This window comes from Pogoniulus pusillus, chromosome 19, assembly GCF_015220805.1.
Source record: "Pogoniulus pusillus isolate bPogPus1 chromosome 19, bPogPus1.pri, whole genome shotgun sequence".
NCBI classification, from domain to species: domain Eukaryota; kingdom Metazoa; phylum Chordata; class Aves; order Piciformes; family Lybiidae; genus Pogoniulus; species Pogoniulus pusillus.
The window spans coordinates 15,840,905-15,868,407 of record NC_087282.1 but is presented as its reverse complement, the minus strand read 5'-3'; the positions used below and the strand labels follow the sequence as shown (position 1 = coordinate 15,868,407).

The 27,503-nt window shown below is 39.5% G+C and overlaps 1 long non-coding RNA gene across 1 annotated transcript in view; it reads right to left on the bottom strand.

Annotated features, from left to right (window-relative positions):
- Nucleotides 1-27,503, bottom strand: part of LOC135183702 (uncharacterized) — a 152,825-nt gene that overhangs the window by 35,524 nt on the left and 89,798 nt on the right. Inside the window, exon 2 of the long non-coding RNA XR_010305667.1 lies at nucleotides 2,068-2,227. This is a non-coding gene — a long non-coding RNA (uncharacterized LOC135183702). The remainder of the gene's footprint in view (nucleotides 1-2,067; nucleotides 2,228-27,503) is intronic.

The following is a 27,503-nucleotide window of genomic DNA, read 5'->3' as shown; positions in this document are numbered from 1 at the left end:
TTGGCTGCTGTTTCTCAGTTTAAAATCAGTTGAAACCAATGAAAGACTTCACACCAGCATCATTAGGACAAAAAACAACACTAACTAAAAAAGCCCTTCTTCGCACTCCTTTATCTCAAAACAAATCTCTCCCTTCTCACTGGTTAAAAGTAGTCACGACCTATTGAGACAAGCCATTGTGACACACAAGAGGAAAGGCCACATTGTCGAAAACCAGCTCTGATATGCTTAAGCTAAGGAAAAATGCAATTCAGGAAACTAATTCTCATTTCTCACTGACTATGGTTTTCACAGATTTTAATTAGATATCTATCATTCTCATAATCACAACTGTAATTACAGAGAGTTATGAAATGCTGGAATTGGTTCTTTGCTATTCAAAGTTAAAAAAAAATAAAATAAAAAGACACAGAGGCAGATTTTTAGAAACTTCAAGTTCCTGTCCTGACAGAAACTATTTGCTATTTCAGACCATTGGAAGTCCTAACCCAAAGTCAGCTGTGATTGACTTTCATTTGTACCAATCAGAATTTGGGTTGACATTTTGTTATTGCAAGAATTAATCCTACACAACGAACTCTTTCCTCAACACATACACCCCCACAATTTGCCTGCAGGTACATATTGCAGTTGCTTCCCATCACTGAAATACTGTGACGTGAAATGTGTTACCCAGAATGTGTAGTAGACAGTAGAACATAACACAGACCACAATCACTTGCTAAACACCAATAAATTCACCAGAGAAGAAAAGGTGCAGGTGTGAGAGGGACTGTGTCCTCTGTGCTAAAATAACTTGTTTAGACTGGATTTTATAACAAGCAGAAGACAAACTCATTTACAGAGAGATTCCTCACAGTTTCCAGTGTACTGCATCATATGCTAAACATTTCCAGCAGCAATATGGACTCATCCTTATTTCACCTAAATCCATCCTATGGAAGCAAACCACACTAGCAGCTTCACATAAAGGCATAGAACTAATAGTATATGTAGTATCCCCATTAAATGCTTTAAATAATGGCATTAATGAATGTATCCTGCCCTCCTACTGCCACACAGATGCGAAGAACATTCTGCAAAAGAGCACAATAAGCCCTTTAAAGTGCAAAGGGAATTTTACATTATAAGGCAAAGAAACAGCTAATCATTCTGGGAGTATGGAAGTGGCACAGCTCTTTTGATTTTTATATAACTGTTGTGCTATTAAATAGAGTAACAGCCCTAAGTAAAATAATGAAGGTCCTTTCAAGGGTCCACATATTTTGCTTTTCTGCTGGGAAAAATAAAAAATTTAAAACATGTTTGACAGTAATAATTAGGAAGTGGAATTTGACCAGGGAGTCGAAAGTCCCAGGATCACTGCTCTCTGAATTTTGATTTGTTTCTAGCAAGTGGAACCTAGGAAAGATTTTTATTTGTTACCATGCTATTCCATACCAGTCATTTACTCCCAGGATCAGTGTTACGAGGCTGAGTTATGCCGTATTCTTTTTTGCCCTTTACCTACACAGCTCAGGAGTCACCAGAGGTGGTTTTCCCTCTTTCATCAAAACTGCAAAGATTCAATCCTGTGACCTGAAAACTCTAAGCAAATCTAATCTGAAAATTCAAATTTCTCCAGAACAAGGACTAAGTAACTTTGAAATATTAATTCCTCTAACAGGAAGCTTATTCCTATACCAAATATAAAAGATTAAGTGTGATTCAGCACTGCAGAAACCAAGTGCAAAGTGACTCTTCAGCCCTGAAATTCAACTGCTTTAGTGAATTTTCATCACTGTACATTATTTGTTGCACTGAGAAGCCTTAGTTATTAAGCAGCCCACTGCTGCTGCTGTGGCAACAGTAAGAGGAGGGATCACTCAAACACACAGACCCCACTGTCAGGAGATAAGATTATCTTCATATTTATGCAAATGTGACCAATTCTGAATATAATTATCCTAATAAACACAGACTAGAAAATAAGAAAATACCATAGATTATGGTGTGTGTGGCACTATTGGGAAAGTTATTATAGCTTCAGGTCAGCATTAATACTGCTTTAGGAAATAACACACTTACTTCATCCGATGCTGTGTAGGGAAAGTGAGGAGCTCCCACAGTCCAAAGACGTTTATTTGTTTCTGTTCTTCAATTCATCTGAGCTCTGGGAATACATGTTGAAGACTTGAGGTCAATACTAAATACTGTCTAGGTCAACTGTACAAGTGCAACACTGTTCCTGAAAAGAGAAAATAAACAAATGCTTTTCTTAAAGCAGCCTCTGGGCTTTTATTTTTATTCCCGTTCCTAAGGGAGCATGACTAAGCAGATATTATTTAATAAGTTTTTTAATTATTTGTCTAGCAAAGTATTACTTAGCTTACATTTCATAACTTTTTTTGACATAATGCATTAGAAAGAAAACATTATTCATATTTATTATTTAACCACAGTTCTGTAGCTCACACTTCCTCTAAACAAATGCATATTTTGGCTGCAGCTTTCTATAGTCTTACTTTTGTCTGGCACTGTGATGTGGAGCAAATAGATTGAGAGATGCAGCAATACACATAACCTTTAGCTTAGCTGTTATCACAAGGAAAACAGTTACTGTTGCTATGGTTGTTTGGTCAAACTGTCATTCCATATCAACATTGTTAGTATTTACACTTGATAAAAAGATATCTTAAAAAAAGAAGGGGGAAAGCAAAACAAAATGCTCTGTAAAAGGCAACCCAGCTCTCATCTTTTAAATATCTGCTGTGCTAATGCAAGCCTATATGTCTATCATTTAAATCATAAAAGACTTCAAATAAGGGTAAAGATAACTGCAAAATAATGAAAAATCAAACATCCACCTGTATTTTATCTGATTACAGTGATGTTTAAATTTTTACTTGTGAACCACTCATAAGATGTTTTCAAGGTCAAGAAAACACTGGGATGATTTTCAAGTACATCTAAACTGCATTAAATCTCTGTGCTATATGCTCTACAACCTAAAACCGATCCCGTATGAGACTATTATTTCTCAGCATCTTGTTAGTCCTGCTTTGCACATAACCTTGTGAACTGCTTAGCTTTCTGAATAACTACCTTCAGCCCTAAAGGTGAACCATCAGCTTTTATGATTAGACTTGGAAATTTAAATTAAACTTTGTTTCAGACACAGCTGTACACAGCAAGTGTTTGAAAGTATTCCTTCAAGGTAAGTTTTCAGACAGTTCAACAGTCTAAACAGTGAAATACGTGAGTCAAAACAAAATTAAAGCCGTCCTGCCACAAACCCATTCACCTGAGCTCAGATACAAGCACTTTTTATTCACAGATTTCATAGCAGTGGAGGCACCACCCCCACCCCCAGCAAGGGCCAAGGAGGATTACATAAGGAACAAGGCTTCCATTAAGCATAAACACAGTACAGACCACTAACACATACTGACAGGATGCTTTTTGCTGCTCTCTCCTCCATTATCCATTTTTCACAGAAGCCAAGCTCTGGTTATTCATCTCTGCTATGAGGGCAGTGAAGGCCCAGCACAGCACTGGGATCTCTCCTCCCAGAACACTCCCTCTGGAGCTTTACCAGCTGCACATGTTGTCATCACATATTGTGCTTCCTTTCATTGCACAAGGTCTCAAAAAAATGCCATCAGTCCTAAATCTCCCTTTTTGCTTGGAAACCAAAACCTCCCAGGTGCCACCAGGTGCACTCGTGTCTGCGGTGCAAAGTGCAGGGATCCCCTGTGGACATTCATCCTAGAAATATCACCCATCACTATGAAGGCTGCTGCTAAAGGTAGGCACATACTCTGTGGGTAAATAAGACAGAAAACTTCCGTGCTTAGCAGAAGCCTGCCCAGATGAGAAACTGTTGCACTCCCATCTTCAGCAGAATTTTGCTTAATGCCATCTAAACACTGCTCACAAGAGACCAAGGGTGTAATGATAGCACACAGCTCAGAGACCATATCATCATGGTCCAAGTCTCCTGAGCACTTCTCCGTACTCACAGGAAATGTACTGCTGTACTCTGTTCATCCAGCTACATATGCAGCAAGACACAAAAGCTTTCTAGAGGAGTCTATTTTCTTAAAACTTCATTTGCTCTGCTGTCTTCAGGAAATAGGATGCCTGCTTACACCCTTCCAGGTATAATGGAGCCAATATTTTATCTGTTGGTTTCATGTGAAAGGGTGAGAAAGGTTGTTTTATTCTATCTTGATGATAAGGGACACAAGTGGTGCATACAGACCACTGGTTTGTGTCTCCTGCTACAGACAAACAAGTAGTACACAAGTAAATAAAAGTGAGTTTATTTGAAAACGGTGAGAAACTTTGTTTTCTGGTGTTTTAAGACAGAGTCTTCTCCTTTTACATAAGCAAAACTAGTAGTTTGTTCCAATACCTTCCTAAAAATTCATCCCAAAATGTTGGCTTAGGAGCAGTGGGCTCCCACATCAGATGTAACAGATACTGCTTTGCCCTGCACACTCCTGCAACCCAGCACACAGGTGAAGATAGATTAATGTACAGCCCAGCAATACTGAAATACAAAAAATGAAACTATCATTAAAAAGATTGAGGTTGAAAACTACAGCCTACCAGCTTGCCAGCACACAAAGCTGCTCAAGAACTCAACATTTTGCTAGAGTCTTTTCTGGCTGTGTCCTAAGGCTTCAGATTTTATTGTGGACAACTCTCAGTCTTAATTACTACAGCACTTAAGTTGTCAGTTGCATGTTTTGGAAAGTTAAGAGAAAAGCAGATGCTGACAGTTAAAGATGTCTCTGAAGAAGTGAAGGGTAGACCATAATAGATCCTCTGGAAGCAATAACAGCACAGTGTATTAAAACATATATAGAATAATCACTTATATCAGCAGGGTAGGCAAGACTGCTGCTTGCTCTGATATTAATGTATTTTTGGAGTTACTGTTCCTGAACTCAGCATACTAATTTGCTTTTTACAGTGATTAGACCCCATTGGGAGAGGAAAGGGTGTGAGATTGACCACCTATCCAATGAGCAGTATTTCCACCAATTCATTATCAGACACTTGGCAAAAACATTCTTTCTCTCTCACACTTGCAGTGCCTCTTAAGAACTCAGGAAAATTAGATGTTAAAGATTAAATTAATCTGAAATGTGAAAGGAAGGAAGTCCAAGCAAATACCTATTTATAATGCTCTTGTGGATGTTGCATAGACATATTCATCTGGCAAAGGACAGAAACAAGCATTTTGTTCTCTCTCTCTTTGATACAAACTTGAGGCTCTACAGAAGAACAAAAAGCTACTTCAGCTCTCATGAAATCTCAAAACAATTTCCAGCAAGAAGAGAAGTGTTGCTGTAATACAACATAATAAAACCCAAGTACAATATGTTGTGCAGCTTAAACTATCCCTCTAATTCTACCTGAGCTTTCCTCCAAGCGTCTGCAGGTGTAACAAACTCCCTTAGAAGGTAAATAGGTGTATGTCTGGAGTAAATCATGAGGGGCAGAAAGGTATCTGAGCACACTAGTTTCCTTTTTGAGCTCTAAAATCAAAGCAATTACAGATCACTTGCTAAGCCAGAAGCCAGCAAAGAAGCTAAGTTGTCACTGCAGCAACAGGAGGGAAATAAATTAGAGAAGACAACAAAATAAGAAATGGAAACATAAGAACAATTATCCTTCTGGGGCATTACATATTCAAACAAGGATGAGAAATTACAAAAGCTAAGTCAGCACTAGTGTGTTAAGCTATTAAAGTTGCAACATAGCACGGAATGAGAGCAGAGATAGGCATGAATTTGAAGGGGAAAAAACGCTGAAGCACAAGGGGAATTGTAGCATCAGGAGGGATGAGGATGAGCTCAGAGCAGTCTGACAGTGCTGTACCATACATGGGTACAGTTACTTAACAATGAAATGTTATTAATAAAAAATGGTTGGAGAACAAGGAGAATGGCCATCCTTCAACTTAAGCAGGATCTTGTTCCAACTCTGTCTGAATATGTCAGTTTTTAGGGGAGTTATCTAATGTAAATAAATGATAAGCTTTTTTACAGCTCCTCCATTAACTCAGCAGAACATGAACTCGCTCTGATCCAAAGCTGTGTGACTGCAGAGCCCTCTGCCCAAGCAGGCTGCACAGCTTCAGCTTGGGTTCAGGACTGGCACAGCACAAGCTGGAGTTTATGAGCACTGCACAGCACAGACCTCCCCCAGCTCCTCTTACTCATCATTTGCTTTGTTTTGGTTTTCACTGCTCAGCCAGGCACGTGTTTCCACCACAGGCCAAGCAGCTGTGAAGCACTTTGTGGCACTGCACCTGCACCTTGTACAGCAGCCAGGTGAGTTAAACAGCAGGTGCTCACTGCCCTGGAGATCTTCAAGAGAATATTAACAAGACTTTGGTATAAAATGCAATAGCTTGTTCACTTCAACAACAGACACTTTCTAGTCTATCCCCTTAAGTGAAGAACTTTGTCAGCAAACACCAAACCCTCAGTCCTGGGGCTGCTAACTGGTGGTTGTAGCACTGTGTTTTCTATTGAGTTTCTGATCTAGTTGAGGATGTCCCTGATGACATCTGTGCAGAGGCTCTTATTTTACTGAAACTGAAGTGCCAAACTTCACTTCAGCAAAATCTAATGGCAAATGTTAGACTGCAAAGAATTGTTCAAGGTGGAAGAGCTCACATTGATTTGTGCATAACGATTAAAAGAAAAGTCCTACTTCACTTCACCTGGCAGAGCTTCAGTAGTGTCCAAGGCACAGATGCCAAATAAGCCCACATACAGGAGAGGAGTCGACCCGTCAGTTACAGTGACTTTAGGATTTAGCTACCAGAATACAGAAGGGATCATATAGAGAGGTATTTCTAAATTTAGGAAGGCACACATCTTTTGCATCTTGGTTTACCCACGATGCAGAAAAAGAAGAATAACAATGTAAATGAGAACAAAGTCCATGTAATCCAGAATTTGGCTTATAATGTCTAAAAGTGTGATTTTTGTTAGATGCTTTCTCACTAGATACAGAATGTGAAAACTGAAATTGTTAAGGCCAAAGTACAACTGAAAAACTGTTAACTAAGGTGGAATTAATCCACAGGCAGTGGTACTGGTGATTTTACATCACATGATGGTGGAACACAAACCAATGTTTTTGTAAAGGGTGTTTTTCCATTGAAACATGCTGGGTTTTGGTGCGGCTTCAAGAACATCTTATTTGGTGTAACAAGCCTAAATGAAACCTTATCCCTCAGAAAAAAATGTACCTCTTCTTTCAGCAGTAGAACCAGACCAGATCATAAAGCATAATTATCACTTTACCCTTCAGTTATCAAAGCAGAAGTCCCCCCTGAAAGAGAGAAGAATTTTGGAAGACATCAACACTCTTTTATCCAGAATAACTTTTCTGCCTAAATCTCTCATCTGGCAGAACTAGTAGGAGCTTTTTTATTTTATTATATCAGGACAGTAAGGGCCAAGAGAGACTCTGAACAAATTCTTAAGACAGCTCCTGGTCAACACGCAAAGCAGATTTCAAGGAGACCTTCATCTCAACCCTCCACAGTAGGAAGTTGAGAGATGAGGGAGACATGTGCACAGATGGAAAGTAAGCAGAAAGATTTGTATCACTCAGCCTTTCCCTGGCTTTGACCTTCCTTCACACTTGAGGGAAAGGAAAAAAAAAAAAAAAAAAAGAGAGAGAGAAAGAAAGAAAAAAAGAGAGATAACCAACAGTCAGACAGGCAGCTGGACTTACATTCCTGTAAGTAAAACCTGTGGATGGGAGATATCAAGCCTTCCCTAGACCTGGGCCTCTGTTTCTCTCCTGGTTTCTCAGATGCAGTGATGTGCAGCTGCGTCTGTCATGAGGCATTATGTTATGTCAGCAATGTAATGCAATAAGAGATACAACTGGTTCTGGCACATAAAAAACCGACAAATCACTCTGGAGAATTTGAAGAGACAGTTTTCTGGAGGAGCGCAGGTGCAGAAGCCTGGATTTAACAAAAGTTCTTTCAAATGCAGGAAGTAAACAATAATAAAGGGCATTTTATCCTAAGTAGATTTTAGAAATTAAGTTTCCTATCCAAATGTTTTGCTACAGCTGCAAGCCACAGATTCAAAAAATGACAAACAAGATCTCTTTCAAACTCCACATGAAGTGAATGGCATAGAGTGAAAGCGACTGAGAATTTCGTGCCCATTAGGATCTCACAACTTGATTTTAATCAGGAACTGAGTGCAGACTAAGAAATTGCCCAGTCTGTACATTGAATAATCTTTTGCTAGAAGTCCAACCATCTCACGTGTCTGGAGTTGTATCCTCACATTAGTATTAGCAGTTACAAGGACCTAGTCAAAGCTTCCTGGCCTGAAACTCAGGTGATGAGAACCTTCAAATGCTAGAGCAAGAGCAGCAGGCCTTAAGCTACAGCAGAGGAGAAGTTTCTTCTGCTTTCATGCATGGGATGGCCTTGAAGAGTCTCCCTTCCATTTACATACCTTCCACTGAACCTAGTGGGAGCTAATCATCAGGAGCAGGAAAATAGAGAAACGTCAATGATAAGAAGAAAAATAAGAGCAAACTCCTCTTCACATTAAAAAGGAAACAAACAAAACTAAAACAAACAAAACCCACCAACAAACCAAACCAAATAGACAACTGGCATGAAATGGTGAGTGCCACTTTTACCCAACACCTCACATCCATTTAAGGTATGATTTTTGTACCTCAGTGTAGCCTGGCTCACTGATGTTTTGCCAGTACTAGGCATAATCTTTTGAAATCAAATTACATGTGTGCAAGACAAATTATATTTTTGGCTTTACACTCAACAAAACTGCTCATTTTGCCTTTTTTTTTAAGGAAAAAAAAAGCCAAGAGAGGGAAATTATATGTCAAAACCAACTTCTCAGAGACGTAGATAACTCCAGACACAAGGGACATCTCAGCTCACAGGGCGGATACATATTATCAGATACATACATGACAGTTTTCATTCTTACAAAGTTACTATTGTCATGTAATGTTGTTTGGAAATAGCCTACCATCACAGTACACTTACAGCACACACTGGCAACCAAAAAGCTTTTTTCCAGAGATGCATGGTTCAAATCGGCTCACTGTATTTCCCCAGCATGTAAAACACCCAGCTCAGGAAACAAGGATTTAGAAATGTCAAGTAGGGCTGTGTTATCAAAGAAGATTGAAATATGTTATTTACATATAAGGCTGGAAGTCAGCTATCAGTTAAATTTGAAACTAAATTCCAGAATTGGGTTTGTTTTTTCTTCTCTTTCCCTCTATAAAGCATCTAATAGAGTATCTGAGAAACCTCTCAGCAGTGCTGTAGCCTCAGCCAGTGTTTCTAGAGCTTTCTGAATGGGAGAAATAGCATGGCTTAAAATAAGGAATCCATAGATCTAACAAGGATTTCTTTTTCCACTCACTGGCACACCAATTTAATTAAGATACCAAACCAATTAATAAGCCCTGCTAATAAAACACACTATCTATTAGCATATTAAGCTAAAGCAATTTCTCCCTGTGACTATTTATGAGAGTAGTTATTCACTTAGTAACCACTTACATAGTAACAGCACTTAAAAAATACCATTATTTGAGGACTAAGCAGGTAGGAAATTAAATCCTGTGTTTTTACATTACAACAGTTTTTAAAATATATATCCAGTGAGAATGAAAAGCCAGGGAGAAATTCCTGTAAATAAGAGTAAAAAGTAGATGTATCCCCATGTTTGCTAAAGCCACTTAAGTCAGCCATATCCACACATGTTTAACTAAACTTTCTGCCACCTTGGTGTCCATGCAGACTGTCACAGATACTGAAGATATCGGAGTCACAACAGTAACAGGCAATGTTAACACTAAGGTCACTTTTAAGCCAGTTAAGTTTTCTCATTGTAATTACAAAATCCTAGTATATTAAAAAGAGTTAATGAGCAAGTCCCATGCTTCAAGCAGGGGAACATAGGGCACCAGTGCCAGCTTCACCCGCCTGGGACATTTCCAGTAGCAACGAGCCAAGTAAAGATGGTTGCCAAGTGCATTTTGCATCCACCCATGTGACAGAATTTTGCAAATCTCCCTGAAGGAAAGTATCATTATTCAGGAAATGCTCTCTCCCAAGTGGCAAATGCAATTTCATTCATCATCTTCTGTTAATTGCTGTCTCCCACCATCTCGTTCCACTTAAGCAAGCAAAAGGAAGTTTTCTGGGATGAGGCCCACCACCATTAGGAAACAGATTCAATTAGACCATTTATTCTTCACTCTCATTTGCAGCAATTTCTGCTTTTTATTCACACTGAATCTGATCTCATGGCAGAAATATACATCATGTCCAAAGGAAGCTGCTGCAGGATGCTCCCAAATTTGTCCCAGTCATTACATGAGAGAGAGGAAGGTCTGAATAAAGATGCAGAGAAGGAAGAAGCATCAGAAACAAAACTCCAACATCATAACTGCAGTATACCTAAAGTATGCTGTTGGACTAAATGATCTTCTACACCTCTTCTAACCAGATATATTCTAGGCTCATAAAAAGCAGCAGAAAGCCTTCCAAATGATGGAAGGCTGTGCAGAGAAGGATATAGAGTCTCCTTCTATGAAGACTTTCAAACCTGCCTGGATGTGATCCCATGCAACCTCATCTAAGCAAACCTGCTTTAGTAGTGGAGTTAGACTAGATGATACCCAGAAGTCTCTTCCTACCTCTGCTATTCTGTGATTTTTGGACCATAAAAAAATGTAGGGTTTCCAGAAGTTTCTGGGCTCCTCAGTGAATTTCGTTCAACTTTTATCCAAACTAAAAATGCTGCAACATATTCAACATTCCTTGGGAATTAATGAATAAGCCAAGAGGAAACCAAAGTCCACAGATTAATGAGAGTGAGTCAGGAGTATTCAAGAGGTTTACATGAAGTCCCACCCAAACAGGCTGTGGACATCCAAGCTGTCACCTAAACTTCCAGTTATGAGGGGCTAAAAGAGGCCTGAGAAAAACACAAATTGTACATGTGACACAGGAAAATCATTTTTACAAGAAAAAAAAAAACTCATTCAAATATTTCTTACTATATTTCCATGTACAAAGAAATTAATAGCTACAGAACCACATACAAGCGGGCAGAAACATCATGGATGACATTAGCTTATCTGTGGATAAATAAATAAAAAAAAAACCTGCTGGCACCTGGCAATTAACTTGTTGATTCACCTGCAGTGGTCAATCTCATTTTTTGCTAAAGATGAAATATTCAGATAACGTACTTTCCAAAGCTGGAGGAAAAAAGAAACTCAAACAAACAAATAGCTACCCAAAAATAAAACAGACAATATCATACCCTGGAAAAGACTCACCAATGGATCTCTTAAACTAATTCACATCATCATTCAGATAGCATTTTAATCATCAAGGATGGCTTCTTCACAGTGGCTTGAGTTCCATAAATCAAAACCTGTGTTAATTAGAATAGTTTCCCAGCAATCCCTTGTACATATAGCTATGACTTCAGCTAAAATAAATTGTCAGAATAAAAGCGTACATCAAACCTGACAATGGCACAAATAAAAGACATGATTTGTGAAAAACTTAATTTTCATCACTTCTGTTGATGCTGTTTCTGTTCAATTTTTCATTAGAGACTCCACCACTGCTGATCTCCCTAAGGCAAAGCTTACATGAGTGTGATCCTGAGCTTGCAGAACCTGGTGCAATCAGAAGACTGCTGCTTTTAAATAGCTCCAGCAGAGCGTGTGTTGGACTATTTTCACAGCAAGTGACAGGATGAGAGGAAATGGCCTCAGGTTGTGCTAGGGGAGGTTTAGGTTGGAAATCAGGGAAAATGTCATCACCAAAAGGGTCATCGAGCCTTGGAACAGGCTGCTCAGAGAAGTGGCAGAGTCGCTGTTCCTGGAGGTGTTTAAAAGACATGTAGATGTGGTGCTGAAGGATGTGGTTTAGTGGTAACCTAGCATTGTTAGCTTTACAGTTGGAATCAATGGTCATAAAGGTCTTTTCCAACCTAAACAACTCCATGGTTCCATGTATTAGCAATAGCAAACTGCTGGAATCTCACTAAAATTCCACTCAACTTCAAACAAACTAATCAGGAAACTTCTGACTCTTGTTTCTCTATTTGAAGGATCATAGTGGTAAACATTGTAAAAGGGAGGGCTACCAGGTCAGCTCTGCCACATCAAAGTGACTCTGAGGCTTTCGGACCACTTTCAATACCTGTGCCAGCTCTCACATTGCCAGTGCTTCATGCCACCTTGGGCCTCTCTGCCCTAATATTTGGTGTACTTCAGCCAACAAAATGCTTCCACTGCCACCTCCTGCTCCCCATGGAATGGCACTATGGGACTGTCGTGGAACGCAGTTTCACGGCAGAGTTATGGGGAAATACGCGAGGCGTTGACTATTTTATCAGTGATTTATTGCAAAGAATGCGAATTCCCTCTTCCCGAAACTACACCACCACTGTGAATTCTTTTGATTGAGGTCGAAATAACATTTCAGAGAATGGCAAATTAAAGAGTCTATGATGTTTAAAGAGAGTTCTTTTGAGTCTCTGAGGTTTGAGTTAACAGTTCGTCAGCTACTCACAGTCTGTAGCTTGGTAGGGAGTCCCTTTCTCCCGGTGAGGGTCCAGGCATGCAGGCTTCCTGCCTCTGCGACTCGGGGTGTCCGCCCGAGGCGAGGCTAGATCGGCAAGCAGTTTGTTGTTGTTAGAAGTCCGGGAAAAAAAAAACAGAAAGGCTGGAAAAACCCAGAAGGACAAGAGGCAGACCCCGAAGGCTAGGGCAAGGGCGCAAGGGCCTCAATCCTGGCCTGTCCACCATTTTATAATGTTCCAAAATAGGACTAGCCCACAATTCGGACCACTTTTACGTTGTTCACATACATTGGTAAAAAACAGTAATCAACTTACACAATTGGATAACATTATCTAAACAATATAAAGACCACTCCTCAGGCCAGCCCACCTGCAGGTGTTGGGCAGGCCTGAGAAAGTCGTTTCTACTAACCAAAACAATACCCTTGTTGTCTGGAAAGCAAGACCAAGTGAAAGGAAAACATGGCCAGTGTTTACCTTTCACTTACCCTAGGGAGAAATCTTCCCATGGGACTGAAAGATTGTTTTGGTTTTTTCGATGCTTCTGGCTTTTAATGTGAGGCACTAGAAACTACACAATATAGCAAAACTTAGAGAGCTTTTGCTACTCTCCATGACAGGGACTCACAGCATTTACAATTCCTACAGCATCCATAAGTGCTCACAAAAAACCTACACAATTGTTTTCTGTGAAACTACCTATTTCTCTGGGACTTGAAAGTGTTAACACTGTTTCAATGAAGCTGTGCACCCACAGCTACCTTTTTTGGTTCTTCACAATGTCAAAATCCCTCTTTCTAAGGTAAATGAAATTAAAGAGCTCAGTGGTGCAAATATTAATCTTCTATACTATAAATATTTTGATACTAACCAAAATGCTGTCAGATTCCTAAAGCAGCTTAGAATACATAACCAAATCTCTAATTCCTCTCCTCATTTTTCATGATCCCTTGCAGTTTTCATGGTGCCTTTCATGCTGAACTCTGTTGTAACACTTAGAGGTCCCTAGAAATACACTAGGATTCCAGACTTATATGACTTTGGCTGTACTTGCCCTTTTAACCCCAGGGAAAATGGCAGTGGACCCATATCATACAAAAACTGTGTAAGGTTTTTTCTTTTCCCTTAGGTAAAGTACACTCATTCAACAACACATTTCCTAGCTTGCCTAAGCTCGGCCTCACATTGAGTGTAAAAACTCCAGTCTGCAAGGAATACATGTAACAGGTAAACAAGTCAAGCAAGGTCACAAAGCCCAAATGGATTATAAATAAAACCTCAGGTCAGTGCCTCAGGGGGCTGCTGAAATCAGGTTTGCTTCATATACTTAGGCCAACAGAAGATTTGTTGCAGAAGTACTTCAGCTTTTACCAAAAAATATATTTCTGTGGAGTCTCTAATCTACATTTCAGTCACCCCATCCCAGACAAACGTGTCATTGTAAAATACAATGTATCCTATAAATCATTCTCCCCTCTATTTCTCCTCTTGCCAGCATAATAACTGCCAAGATAACAGTATTTGTCTGAAGAAAGTTATCCCTGATATATACTAGAGTAAGAAAGAGGACAATCACTCCAAATTATTTACTTAGGAATTAAAAAATTAGGAATCTGGACCATTTAAATCTGGGATTTACATCTGCTATAGAGATAAATGAATGTACAGATGTGTTGAGCCTAGATAATTATTAGAAACTGATGTGACCTATGGTCCTATCAGTGTAACACAGCAGGTCCTCCTTCTGTGGGCAGAGGAGAAGCTGAGAAAGCTGTGACTGTAAGCCAGAGTAGTATAGGGTACAATTGGGTATCTCCTCCCCTAGCATTCAAAAGAACTTTTTTTGTTTTGTTTTTCCTGAAAGAGATCAGTTCTCTAATAAGACTGAGTTATACACATCTCATTTACTGGAAGAAAACATGCAAAGAGTGGTTTATGGGAAGGGAAGCATATAAGAAAGGCTAAATTGAATCTTGAATAACTGTTGGAACTAAGGATTCTTTGTTTGGTTTTGACATGTTTTTCCTCTTCTCTCTTGAAAAGCACATTACACTGGAGGAGCTGCTGATGAATTTTTGACATTATGTCTGGATTCCGTTGGGTTTATTTAAAGGTACTCTGTAACACAGTCTCCAAACTTTATTTTGTAATAGCATGATAGCTCAAATATTCCAGGAATCGTGTGCAAAATTAGCCAACTTCATGTACAGTCTGAAACATCCTCCAGTCATCAATACACAACTGCTCAACACAGGCAGCTTTGTCAGAAGAGTTGTTGAGAGTAAACCAACAGGTAGTGTCACCAACTTGTATAAATTCTGGAATTCCAGTCATCAAGGGATGACTCAAAGTCTGGCATGGAAATACTTCCAGCATTTTTGGTGGGATTTTGTAAAACAAGCCTCAGCCTCCATTTGCAGGGCTGGAAGAATTTAAAGATTGTACTGAAGCTGATCAAAGTGGGAGGGAAATTTTTCAAATGTTTTTTTTTAAATCTATCTTTTGAGAATTTTTTCAAAAAATAACAATGGAAAGATCACCCAGTTCTGCTCCATACAAACTAGGATGTAAAGGAGAGATATAGTCACTGGCCAAGGAATCATAGAATGGCAGGAGTTAGAAGGGACCGCCAGAGACCTTCAAGTCCAACCCCCCTGCCAAAGCACAATCACCTAGGTCAGGCCCCACAGGAATGCATCCAGGTAGGGTTTGAAAGTCTCTAGAGAAGGACACTCCACAACCTCCCTGGGAAGCCTGTTCCAGTGCTCCAGCACCCTATCAGTAAAGAAGTTTTTCCTTATGTTGGAACAATCAAAAACTGTATTTATTGGGATCCGCATCCACAGATCCTACTTCCCACGGTTTGCAACAAAGCAGGTTTTGGCCTTAGGTTCCAACAATTTCCAGAACTCCCAACAAATTCTTCCCTGTGTGTTTCTACTCAAGGCACAATGCAGGGACTATCAATTATGAATGTGCTGGTAAACTCTGGAAGGAAGAAAAACAGCCAAGATACTGGGAATCATTTAGAGAAAACAATGAACTCAAACAAAGCCTTTAGCAATTTGTTTCATATCGTACCTTGACAGAGTTTTTAGTTTAATAATTCTTATGGAATTATGGCTCAGGGAGATGCTGCAGAATAAGCTGTGGCATGAACAGATGAAAGCACCTACATGCCATCTCCAGGTGCATGCTCTTACCCCAACACACCATGGGGTAAACATGACATAGGTGATACATCTTTCCTAGAGCTACTATTTTAGTGCTCTTCATTTACTTTGCATTCACAACGAGCTAAAAGGCTGCACACAAACAGCTGCTCTGAGTTCTCACAAATTCACACCTACCTTCTCCTGCAGTAATGTAATCATTTGCCCACTTACCTGAAAGTAACACAGTTATATGTCAAATTTTACTAACAGGATCATGGCAGGTGTCACTTTAATTTGGAATTATGGTAGCGAGTTCTTCATCATAATTTTGTTAATCATATTTGCAAAGTGTTAGCATTGAAGAGGCTAAAAGGGACTATTTCTCAGGGAATATCTGCAGGGCTGTGTAGGCAGCATGCTATGCTTTTGTGTGTGCCGCTCCTGTGCCTTTTCCTATGCCCATGCTGTTGTTACACACAATCATAATAATAGGCTAAAACACTTTTTAAATGCAAAGTTAAAGTGGCATTAGTGAAGACACTGGGAGCTGGCATAGCAAATATTCTTTAAAATACGTTGTGGTTTTCTCCCTTCCTAAACCTGAAAGGTAAGGTTGTTGGTAAGTTTCTGAAAGGTTTTTCCCCTGCAGTAGCACAGCCCTTTAAAGAGGCTGGTAAAATGCTGTGGCCGGAAGACATGCAGGGCATACATTAACATAGTTTGATTACTTCTGTTTTCCAATGTAAATGTGGTCTGCTCAGCATCTGATACAGGTTATGACAGTAGCAGTTAGTAAACATCATTGACATTCAGTTCTCTGATCTGAAGCTTTACAATGTCTCTGATTCTGTAGATTTTTATTGGGGTAATATTCATCATGTGAACAGGAAACTACCTCAAAATACAGTAGATTCTGCTCCTTGGGAATGTGGCCATAATTTTCCCAGGGCTCAAATCTTTGACAGTGGGTGACAGGTGCCCTGGCAGTTGCAGCATAGCACTGATCATCTGTACACATGTGTGCCTATCTCCCGCTCCTTCTTCTCTTGATAGGGGAGATTCAAATTGAGCTCAGCAACACTGCCATCCCATCAACCACTTCTCTGAGAAGGATGTGGCAAGCCACAGCATATCTACTGGAAATAAAAGTGAACTGCTGGTAGCAGAAATATCCTGGGCTGGAAATCCCACTCTGCATACATACATCCAGTGCTCCTACTCTCAGCAGTTTTCTTTCCAGACAGGAAATTTTTAGCTTCATGCTACCTGTCTTCTTGAGTACTCTCATGTTAACTTCTGCCCTGTGACAAGCACACCATTCCTGGTTGCTGGTATACAGACAGGCAGCTGCAAGCCTCATCCTCACTGGCTGAGCCCTTACCACACTCCCCTGGAATGGAGCTCCCCTGTTTGAAGTCCAAAGCAGTGAGACTTCGTATTTATGATTTAGCTCTACCTTGATTCACCCAATGGCTCCTGTCTCTCTAAATAATAATTAAAAAAAAAAAAAAAAAAAAAAACCACAGAGGGAAACAGGAACTGTAGCCTAACTCTAATTTATCCTATTTTGAGAACAAGTGAGTTACTAGCAAACATTGGAACCACACTAACAGTGCCACTTTGCCTCACGCTATCTAGTGCACTGTTCATTCCTAGCTTGTGGTCTTGATGGCACATGGACATTAAAACAGTCAATACATTATCTCTTAATGTTCAACAGCTTCAACCAGAGTGTTCTAGGATTCATCAGTAGCAATCGAGCAGTTAATACATCCACATCCAATTTCTTGATGACCAGATTCTCACGCAGTGTACATTTCTCCTCACTGATAAGAAACTGCCCTTTTCATCCCCCCAGGTAATGCACAACCACTCTCTGCCAATCAATAACTCAGTGCTCTTTTGACATTCTTTTGAATCTATATAGTCAATTAAGGTATGTATGTATATCCAAAATCTATGCTTATTAAGCCTGGATTACAGAGATCTTTCCTTGCTCAGTCAGAAAAACCATGCAAAATATGAATACTCAGACAAAGAAAACTGCTCTAGTTCCTGTGTATTTATTTGGCTCGAGATCTGCCATAGAAGAAAGGAGTGTCATTACTTGAACACCAGGCCTTAAGTGATAGATTCCAAGTGCATCATTTTTGGAGCCATTAAAGGTTATCAGGCCTATATGGTTGCTAAGATACCATGAATCATGAACGAAAATATAAGATAATGGTAGGCAGACAGTGTGATGTTTATCAGAGTATGTTCTCTGCATCTTTCTTAATAGCATCATGATTAGGATCATTTTCAAGAGTTCCCATCTATTTTCCAGGTACGTGCAAGAATGCAACTGCATTAAGTTGGCAAATGTTGCTTATAATTCATATTTTGCCATGAGTAAATGAATTTGTGGAAGTCAATTGCTAGAGCAGAATTTATTAGTAAGACTGTGTGTCGGTGCACCAGGCTTCTCTCCTGGCTATTAAATAGTATCTTCAGACTTGGAATAAAATCATCCTTTATTGATTTCAAGTATATTCTGTGATAACACAGATTGTGCTTTCAAAGAGTTTTTAAATTAAATTTGTAGCTGAGGTAATTGCTGTTGCAAAATTATGCAACTGAAGCAAAGCTTTATGCTGCACCTTTCTTGATATTATAATTTAACTGCCTCTTTTCTAAATCATAAAAGTATGAGATGCCAGATTAGGGTAAAGTGTTAGGATATTGCTGAATTATTTCATGTTTTATTTGTGGAAGTAGCCTCTGAGAAGCAAAGAATGAATCTGTAGTGCAATAAGCAGTGGTCACACAATCCCCCACAGAGTCCTTTCCAGGTTCTCTCTTCCACCACTTTCAAGTGGTGAAGTCCAAGATGGGATAAGGAATACAAATCAGCCACTCTCTCTGACTTGCTGCCCCAGTAAAAAACACTTAAACAGATGTAATTCCTGCACCAGTGGACAGGAATAGCTAAACAAATGTAATAGGTGCTTCCCATCTGCTCTGCAGGAAACTGACAAGCTTGAGGACAAGACCCCCAGAACAGTCTTGCAGCTGGCTTCACTGGATTACAAAGTACTGAACAGAAATTTTCTGGCTAAAAACTGACACTTCCTCAAAAGAAATTCTTCTCAACTGAACTGATTTTACATCACAAACAATAAAGCACCATTTTGAACATATATTTTTTCTTTTTATTAAATAAATAATAAGGATGTAAAAATTCTAGATATTCTGACTTCAGAGATGGAGAAATTGGCCTGCTGTCTTGGCAAAGCACTTCAGTTGGTGTAATATCAACCAACCAAAAGCCATAGATCATGTGTAGACATAATAATCACATTTAAGTTCAGAAGAGGTCTTACTTTTGAAAGGAGTATTGAAGCTCTATTATTGGGACACACTACCACAGCACTACATCTTCAAGTGTTCCAAGACAGGCATACAACAGAAGCCAGACAAAAGCTTTCTAGGTGGATTTCACTTGTCCAAGCTTTCAAATAAAACATCTTTTCATTCTGCACTTAAGACACATTTTAATATGACTTATGAGCTACTTTTCCCATGACAAAACGAAATGCATCTTTGGTGAGAAAAGAAGCTGGAAACACACAGCAGAAGCACAAAGCGGGAGATCTAGGTGACATTATACTATGACAATGAACCTGCATCTTCTTCACAATTGAAACTGAACCCCTCACAAGAGAGGACTAGTGACATCTTCTTGGAACTATCCCCTGTGTTAGTGTGTGGTTATTGCACTAGCCTGCAGTTCTGACTTGAAGCAAGGTTTCCCTGCCCTTTACAAAAACCACAAACAATTGCCTTGTAATCTAACTCTTTCAAGAGTGCTGGACATTCAGACATTCATTTGAAAAACAGAAGATCAGTAGATGAGCCTAAGAGAGACCCACTCACAATAAAGGGGCAGTAATATTTCTATTTTCCCTGGCACCCTCAAAGATGAATACCCATTGACATCTGAGTACTGTAACTTTTTAAAAAGTAAATGAGCCTTGAAGATTATCTGTCAGCTAAAATGTATCCAAGAGCTTGCTTTGCAATGTTTCTTTTTTTAAAGAATGTTTGTTTTAACATTATTGTTGCAACCAGCCAAAGAAAAATGTAGAGCCATCATAAAAAAATATGAGTAGATACCCAGTTGTTAGAGCTGGTTTAGGAACAATCATAGGAGTGATGGACTGTGTGACCCAGGAGAGGTTCCTTCCAACCCTAATGATTCTCAAAATTGATTTTCTTTTGCAACTCACTTTCAGTTAGTGCTTTAGAAAAAAAATAAAAAGGGTTAGATCAATGCTAGCTTCAATGACATAGCCATTTCAGTTCCTGCAGCATTTTCCCACTGTGGCTATCTCTTTATTTTCGTATTTGTATGAAGACTATTCTCTGTTCCTGGCTGTAAACGAAAATAAGGGGTTGGGCTCCTACTCTGCCAACTACAGAGATGAATGTAACATTAATACAAATTAGTTAGCAGATAAAATTCTGAGTAAACCTCTCAGAGAGTGAGTGTGTAGTTATTCTGTCCACAGTTCAGAAGAAGTGATGTTCGCATTCATTATCATTCTTGCTAAACAGAGACCCTTCCAGGCAGAAGCTAGAAGAAAATTGGACAGAAATGTGACTATATCTCCAAAAAGATGTATTCTGTAAGTTTAATATTGCAGGATATCAAGCCAGTTCTGTACTAACTGCCAAATTCTAGCAGAATCCTAAAGACAAATTTCCAGAGCTTCCTCACTTTCAGTCAGCAGTCAAAAGGAGGACAGCATTGTACTCCTGCTTTCTTCCCTTTTCAGCCCACTGACATAACAGTCTGAGCCTCGATAAGAGAAGAAAAATAACCCCAAAGTATCCCCTGCCTTTCTAATGAAGGGCAACAAAGTTGATGAAAGGTCTACAGGACAAGTCTTATGAGGAGCAGCTGAGGGAACTGGAATTGTTCAGTCTGGAGAAAAGGAGGCTGAGGGAAGACCTTCTAACTCTCTACAACTACCTGAAAAGTAGTTGCAGTGAAGTGGGAGCTGCTCTCTTCTCTCAAGTATTAAGTGATAGAAAAAGAGGATATGTTGCCCTAGGGGAGGTTTGCATTGGAAAAATTATTTCCCCAAAGGGTTGTCAAGCCCTGGATCAGGTTGCCCAAGGAAGTGGTGGAGTCACCATCCGCTGTAGAGACTTTTAAGACATGTAGATGTGGTGGTGTGGGACACAGATTAGTGGTGGACTTAGTTGTGCTGGTTTAACAGTTTCACTCAATGATCTTAAAATGATCTAACCTAAACTATTCTATGATTCTAAATGCCACTGGGTTTGGTTTTTTACACTTTATACTGCCTAAGTATAACTATCCATATGGATGGCTGCATTATGGCTGGAGAGCACTAAAGAGCAACTGTGGCCTGCAGATCAGAAAAAAAAACTACTTTAATGGATGCTGGGAATAACTCTGTTCACTGAGTCAAGAAGGTTTGATAAGATGTAGAGACTAGCACAAACTGATGATGAATGCCTCTCAGATGACCACAGTGAATATAGAATAGTTTATGGGCATCATAAGAGTTCCCTTTTGAAACAGCTGCCAGTAAAATAACTGCAGAACAAGAGGCCCAGATATTTCTCAAGGAGCCAAGACAGTTAGAGGTATAAAGCCTGTTTAAATGCAGCAATTAAGACGTCAGAACACTAATGGTTTTACTGCACCACATAGTGGCCTTCTCCAAATTACTTCTCAAAGCCACATAGATTGTGCAAAGAACAGCCTCATTTTAGTCTCTTTGTTTATAAAAAAAGGAATTGCAAGGTGAAAAAGGAAAAACAGAAAGGTGTAATATCAAAATGTTCAATTAGGCTGAATGCTCAATAGTGCAACAATAATTTGCAAGATTTGTGAGTTTCTATTTTGGAGCACAGAGGATGCTTGGAAGCAGTGGGAGTTGAAGAGGGTAGAGGGATAGGAGCTACTCCAAGTGTTCTCGTGGACTGTCATGACTTCCTAACCCAACTATGGTCTCATGTGGAGGCAGGCAGTTTGCCGCTCAAGCTGCACACTATACCTTTAATGTGCTGCTTTGCTGCATAGACAGTCAAGACCTTATGTTGAAGCAGGAACCATTACAAACTGACAGAACAGATGCATCCACTTTGATGTATTCATCCCTGGGAATGCTGTCCTGCTGTTTCATTTGTCCTAGATGCTTTGTACCTCATTGGAGGCAAGACTTAAATTTGAAAATCCAAGCAGCTGGAGGCAGACCTCTCCCTGGCAAGCCCCGTGGAAATCTCCCTCACGCAGAGTTAGCCGCAGTCAGTCTCCCCCTGTATTTGTCATGTATCATATTTTTGCATTTCTCACTCTAAATGTTATCCATACCAATGAGAATGTAAAAGCAAGCAGCAGAGACAAAATCTGCCATGCCTGCACAGCAGCAAGGCCAGTTATGCCTCAACTGGTCTCTAAAGCTGTTTAGACTAAATGTTAGTACTATCTTTAGCTTTGGCTTTTCACATGTTAATACACCTCTTCAGCCCTGTCCAGAACCCTTAGCACTGATCTAACCTCTGGCAGGTAAGGGCAAGGTTGTCGTCCTTTCTGTCGCTCACACAGCCTGTGAGCAATTGCCTCATAATTTTGCTCTTCGGGGTTGTCCCCATTTCAGTGCTAATGCTGAAAATTACCACGAGAAAGTTCTCTAATACTTGCCTGGTCTAACTCACCTATCTGCACCCCATTCATAAGGCCAGCCCATGAAATTCTTCTATCTTGTACTTGCCCAACACAATTTCATTCACCTTGTGCCTATCCAATCCAATATTGCTGAACTAAGACTTGCAGTATTTTGCTTTTCATGTGACATTTTCATTCTGCTTTCCAGATTTGTTATCACCAAACATTTGAACTGGTTTAAAGTTCCTTGCTCATTGTAGGACATTTGCATAAATTTATGGCTTTATGCACTGCCCTAAATCCACGCAAAGTCTCCACCTTATGTCATTTCCCCTAGCATGCTGCCTTTTTTATCACATACATCTCCTGTATCTTTTTGGCTTTGTTGCCCTCCATTTTTTTTTTAATTTTGGAGTTTTTTCTATTAATTCCCAGAAAGTTTCCATTGATTCAGCTGATCAGGATAGGTATTACTTCCAGCTTAATTTGCCACAGTAAAGGCCTGAGCTTGACTGACAGGTCACAAGCCTTGTCTTGTGTTATATAAAGCCATTTTTCCTTGATGTATATGAAGAGTTCTCTCTCCTCTTCTCCTACTCTCCCATAACTCCTGCCACTTCTTGGATTTCCATCAACTCATTATGTGGAAATGTATGTAATGCAATTTAAAGAGATGCCCTACTCTGTTCCTGTTGCATAGGTTGTTTTCCAGACAGGCAAATGCTAGATGACACATGCATGGAAGCAGCAAGTATACATAAAGTATTGCTACTTCACATATTAATCATTTTCTTGCTCCAGAACACACTGTATTTCCAAAATTGCTCCTGATACAGAAGGCTGCTGACAGAAATTCGTGTTGTTTTGTCAGTCTCACAGCTCCTACAAACTGTTCTTCCTAAGTAGCGGACACAAACACGCTAAGAGTGCAGTCACTGAACTACCAAGTACCAATCTCTGCAGTGCACAATTCAAAGAAATTTACAGTAGATCACAGAAAAACAGACATCTCCTTAGACTTCTGCTCTGCATTTTACTTAGGAATCACCCTTCTTGTATCCTGTGGTTTCCCATCCTCCTCACCTCTGTCCAAATAAACCATTTTTTCCCTTCATATACCCTGTTAAAAGAAAATTTCACTAACAGTACACTGTCTAGACATAGTAATTAAACAAAACAAACAAAAGCTGCATACCCATCAAATCTTGTCTTTCCAAAATGTTATAAAAACATCAGGTCCTGTCCCCAGGAGATAAAGGCAGCAAAGCATCAGAAAGATCGGTATAACTAGACTGCTCTACACAGTCCCCTAAATGAATGCACACAAAACTCCAGTGAAAGACAAAGGACAGAGTTTCTTGTGAGTTGCCTAAATCTATTTGGTATGCTTGCCTAAGAAATCAGGGTCCCTGAGGCATCCAAATATGAACAGTAAATCAGAAGTACTAAATTTACTGTTCTAGTTTGGGGGTCAAAACTCAGCTTCTAGAGCAGTTTGTCTTCCAAAGAGGAAAATTTTGTCCTTCTAAGATTTTTCACTGTTCTGGACAGAGATTGACTGATGTACTGTTTGCATCTCACAGTCAAAATCAATGTTGTGAGACACAAGAGCTTTATTCCGATATTCATGCATCAGCTCTCAAATTATAGAGGAGGAGCCACAATTTGACCCCTTCACTTTCAGTATCTGGTTGATGACCATTTTACAAAATTATGTTTCCATTTTCCCTGTTTACAAGATTGCTAACCCATAAGAAACAGTTTTCAAATTATGAGATACTGAATGCACAGATTAACCTCATCACATTCACAATATGTTTTAACCACAGAGGTTTTCATGCCCTGTTTCATTTATTATTATTATTACTATTACTATTATTATTATTATTATTATTATTATTATTATTATTGTAAACTTTTAAAAAAATTAAAATATTAAATTTATCTTTCCTTACATGATAGGAGATAACAACCAGAATAACCCTGTCACTCTCGTTCCACATCTGGAATATCATACATTGTCAGTTTCATTGTGTTCAGTGCTCACATACGATTTCACTAGCAAAAGCTCACCAAGAAAGATAACAATGCTAAACATTTTGCATTCATTTCTCTTCATCATAACAGACAAGATTTCAATCTGATACAGGCACCTGAAAGCTCCAGTGCAGCTGCACAAAGCTGAGTTCCAAAGAAGCATCTTCATTAATGATACAGAAACACATAGTGTCTTACTGCCTCCACATCTGGGGCTGCTTTTGAGAGGGTCTATAATGTTCACAGTTAGGAAGCTACAAATTTGTGCACTGCATCTGGGAGCAAATGTGCAAAGCTTGCTCCTGCACCCATGGAAGTGTTATGGTACATTTCCCATTGGCTTCAGTGTCATTAGACACATGCTACTAGCAACACTGTCCATGCTCCAAAATGTCTTTTCAAATGAGTATGGTATCACAAATCTCGTAGACTGAAATGAGAATTTCTGTTCTCTTGAGTGCTCCCAAAGTCTTTAGAAATCAAGCATTTCTGAGGCTGACTCAAAGAAACTGAGGTCTACAGGCTGGAGCAGAGCAGAGCAGAGGTAGAAGCACTTAAGAACACCAGTTTTGAAGAAACTATTTTGATTTCAAGTGCAATCAACACCAACTAGGTGAAAGAATGATGAAAGGACATGGAGAATCCTTGGCCTGGACCTTTATGGAGAAGCAGTGGCAAAGCAGTGGCAAAGGCCAGAAAATGAAGAACTGTGACACAGAAATGGAGGAAGCATTGCAAATGAAGTCTGTGCTCCTCTATTCATATGAAGAGTATATGACAGGAAATTTCAAGAAGTCCCCAAAGTAAGAAGGGCAGGTAAAACTGCAAGGCCAGTATGTGGTGCTTGCAGCCAGTTCAGCCAACAGAATTAAAACAGAGGTGGTCTGTTAGCTTAATACATTTTAAAAATGAAGTACTTCCAAGCGAGTGTTCTCTCTTCTTCATACTTTGCTCAGCATAATGAAGACAAATGCGTTTGTGCCCCTGTATGTGCCCCTGTACCTAGGGCAAACAAGGTGGCTGAATCCAGTGGGGAGAAAACAAAAATCCTATTGTCAATATATTTTTTCTTTCTCAGTGCTTAATGATTACTGTTCAGGGTATTTAAGGCTCAAGTTTTGCACTGACTTCTTTAGGACTGATGACAGGCTTGAAGCTAAACACACGTTTGGATGCTTTGGCACAGCAGAGGCAACAAGCACAGCACAGCAGAAGATTAAATCTCAGCTATAGTCACTACAGCCTTCGCGTTGCTTTATTACTAATTTTTGCACATATGTCTGTGATCAGTTACAGGGCTCTGGCATATGGTGAGTGCACCTGCTAAGTTAGCCAGGGCTATTGCCTCAGACAGCAATGGACACTTACAGCAGGATCTGCCAGGGTATAAATAAGGGATTATGATGTCCCTCATGCTGTAGTGCTTTGCATTCCCCAAGCAAACACAGCAGCATGGCACTGTAATAATCTCAGATAAACAGGCTAAAACGTCTTATAAGTGAGCTACAGAATAGATTCATCAGTCTCCCACAGTGAAATAAATTTCTTATTAATTATTGAAAATTCAAATTGATAAAGTACATTCTCAGGTTATTGGTGCTCATTTGCATGATTTGGGGTGGAATACTAACAGGTCATTTATACACCCACACTCACATTTTCATCTATAAAATTATATGTATTTCACAAGAAACTGGCAACTGCATCTTTGAGAGGGAACCATAAAGTTCAACTGGTCTTTGTTACAGTGCTTAGCAATGGCATTCACACTGTTCCTTTAGCAACAAAATCCCTAACCTGTACTCTCTGCATTTCCCACTTACATTCTCCCACTATCCAATTAACGTCCCCTTAAGCTGCTCACCTACAGAGCCTTTTATTCCCAGGCCTCTGCAAAACAGCTTTAATCCCTCTGCTACACACACCTCATTGCAGGGCTTACATTGTTGTAGTTCTTGATGTTTTTCAAGTTCAAACTGCCTCTCCAGAACATTTTACAGTGTCTATAAAGAGGTTATTCTGCACCAGATCCTTTAGGACCTACCTGTACACTAGATTCTCTAGATCATAACTGCAGTGGGGCTTTTAAAGCACCTCTTTATACAAAGACAGAGCTATTCATTGTGTTTATTCCTCTGTGTTTCAACAGACTTGTTCTGGCATTGGCCTCTTCCACCAGACTGGAAATACTGTGACAGCAGCACTGTGACTGCTCGTACGACGACCTCTGTAACAGAGCTTTTTAGGACAAAGAAGCTCAAGCTCAGATGTCAGAGACTTCATGGCATTCAATATACCAACTCTAAATTTGTTTCCCAAAAATACATTTTGAGTTGTATCCACAACTACAAAATGGAGATTTCTGTAGGAATTCACAGTCTGCTTGTATTTCACTCTGCAGAAAACTCAGAAATAAACTAATTCAGGCATAAACTCCAAAAAGATAGCATCTAAGATTTAAATACAATTAAATCCAACTGCTAAATCTCATCTTCAGTTTGGATTTGAATCCCATTTTTTTGGAGTGTTCTGGCTATCCATATCATTTCATATTGTTGCATGTAAAACCAAACCATCAGTCACAAGAAAAACAATTTCATATTTTAACTTTATCCAGCTCTGTTTATTTCTGTAAGGGTATTGACCGTCTGGCTAACACCACTGAAATAATTAACACAGTGTCATTTTTTTCTTCAGTGTTTTTTCCATAATTCCCTGTACACTCTAGGATTTCTTTTAAGCAAGATTTTTTTTTACTTACTCTTCAACTAAACTAGTCCTCCTGCTTACACCTAAGTACACAGAATATACAAATCTAATGACTTATTTCAAACTCAGGCTTCCAAAGCTCCCCTGTCTTAGTACTGCTAGCAATTTTTGTCTATGGAAGACTGGAAGATTCTCCAGAGCATATTGCCATCAACATCTGCCAGAGACACTGCACAAAATTAGTCAAGGCAACTTCAATAATGCACAGAAGATGAAGCTGAATAGTGAAGA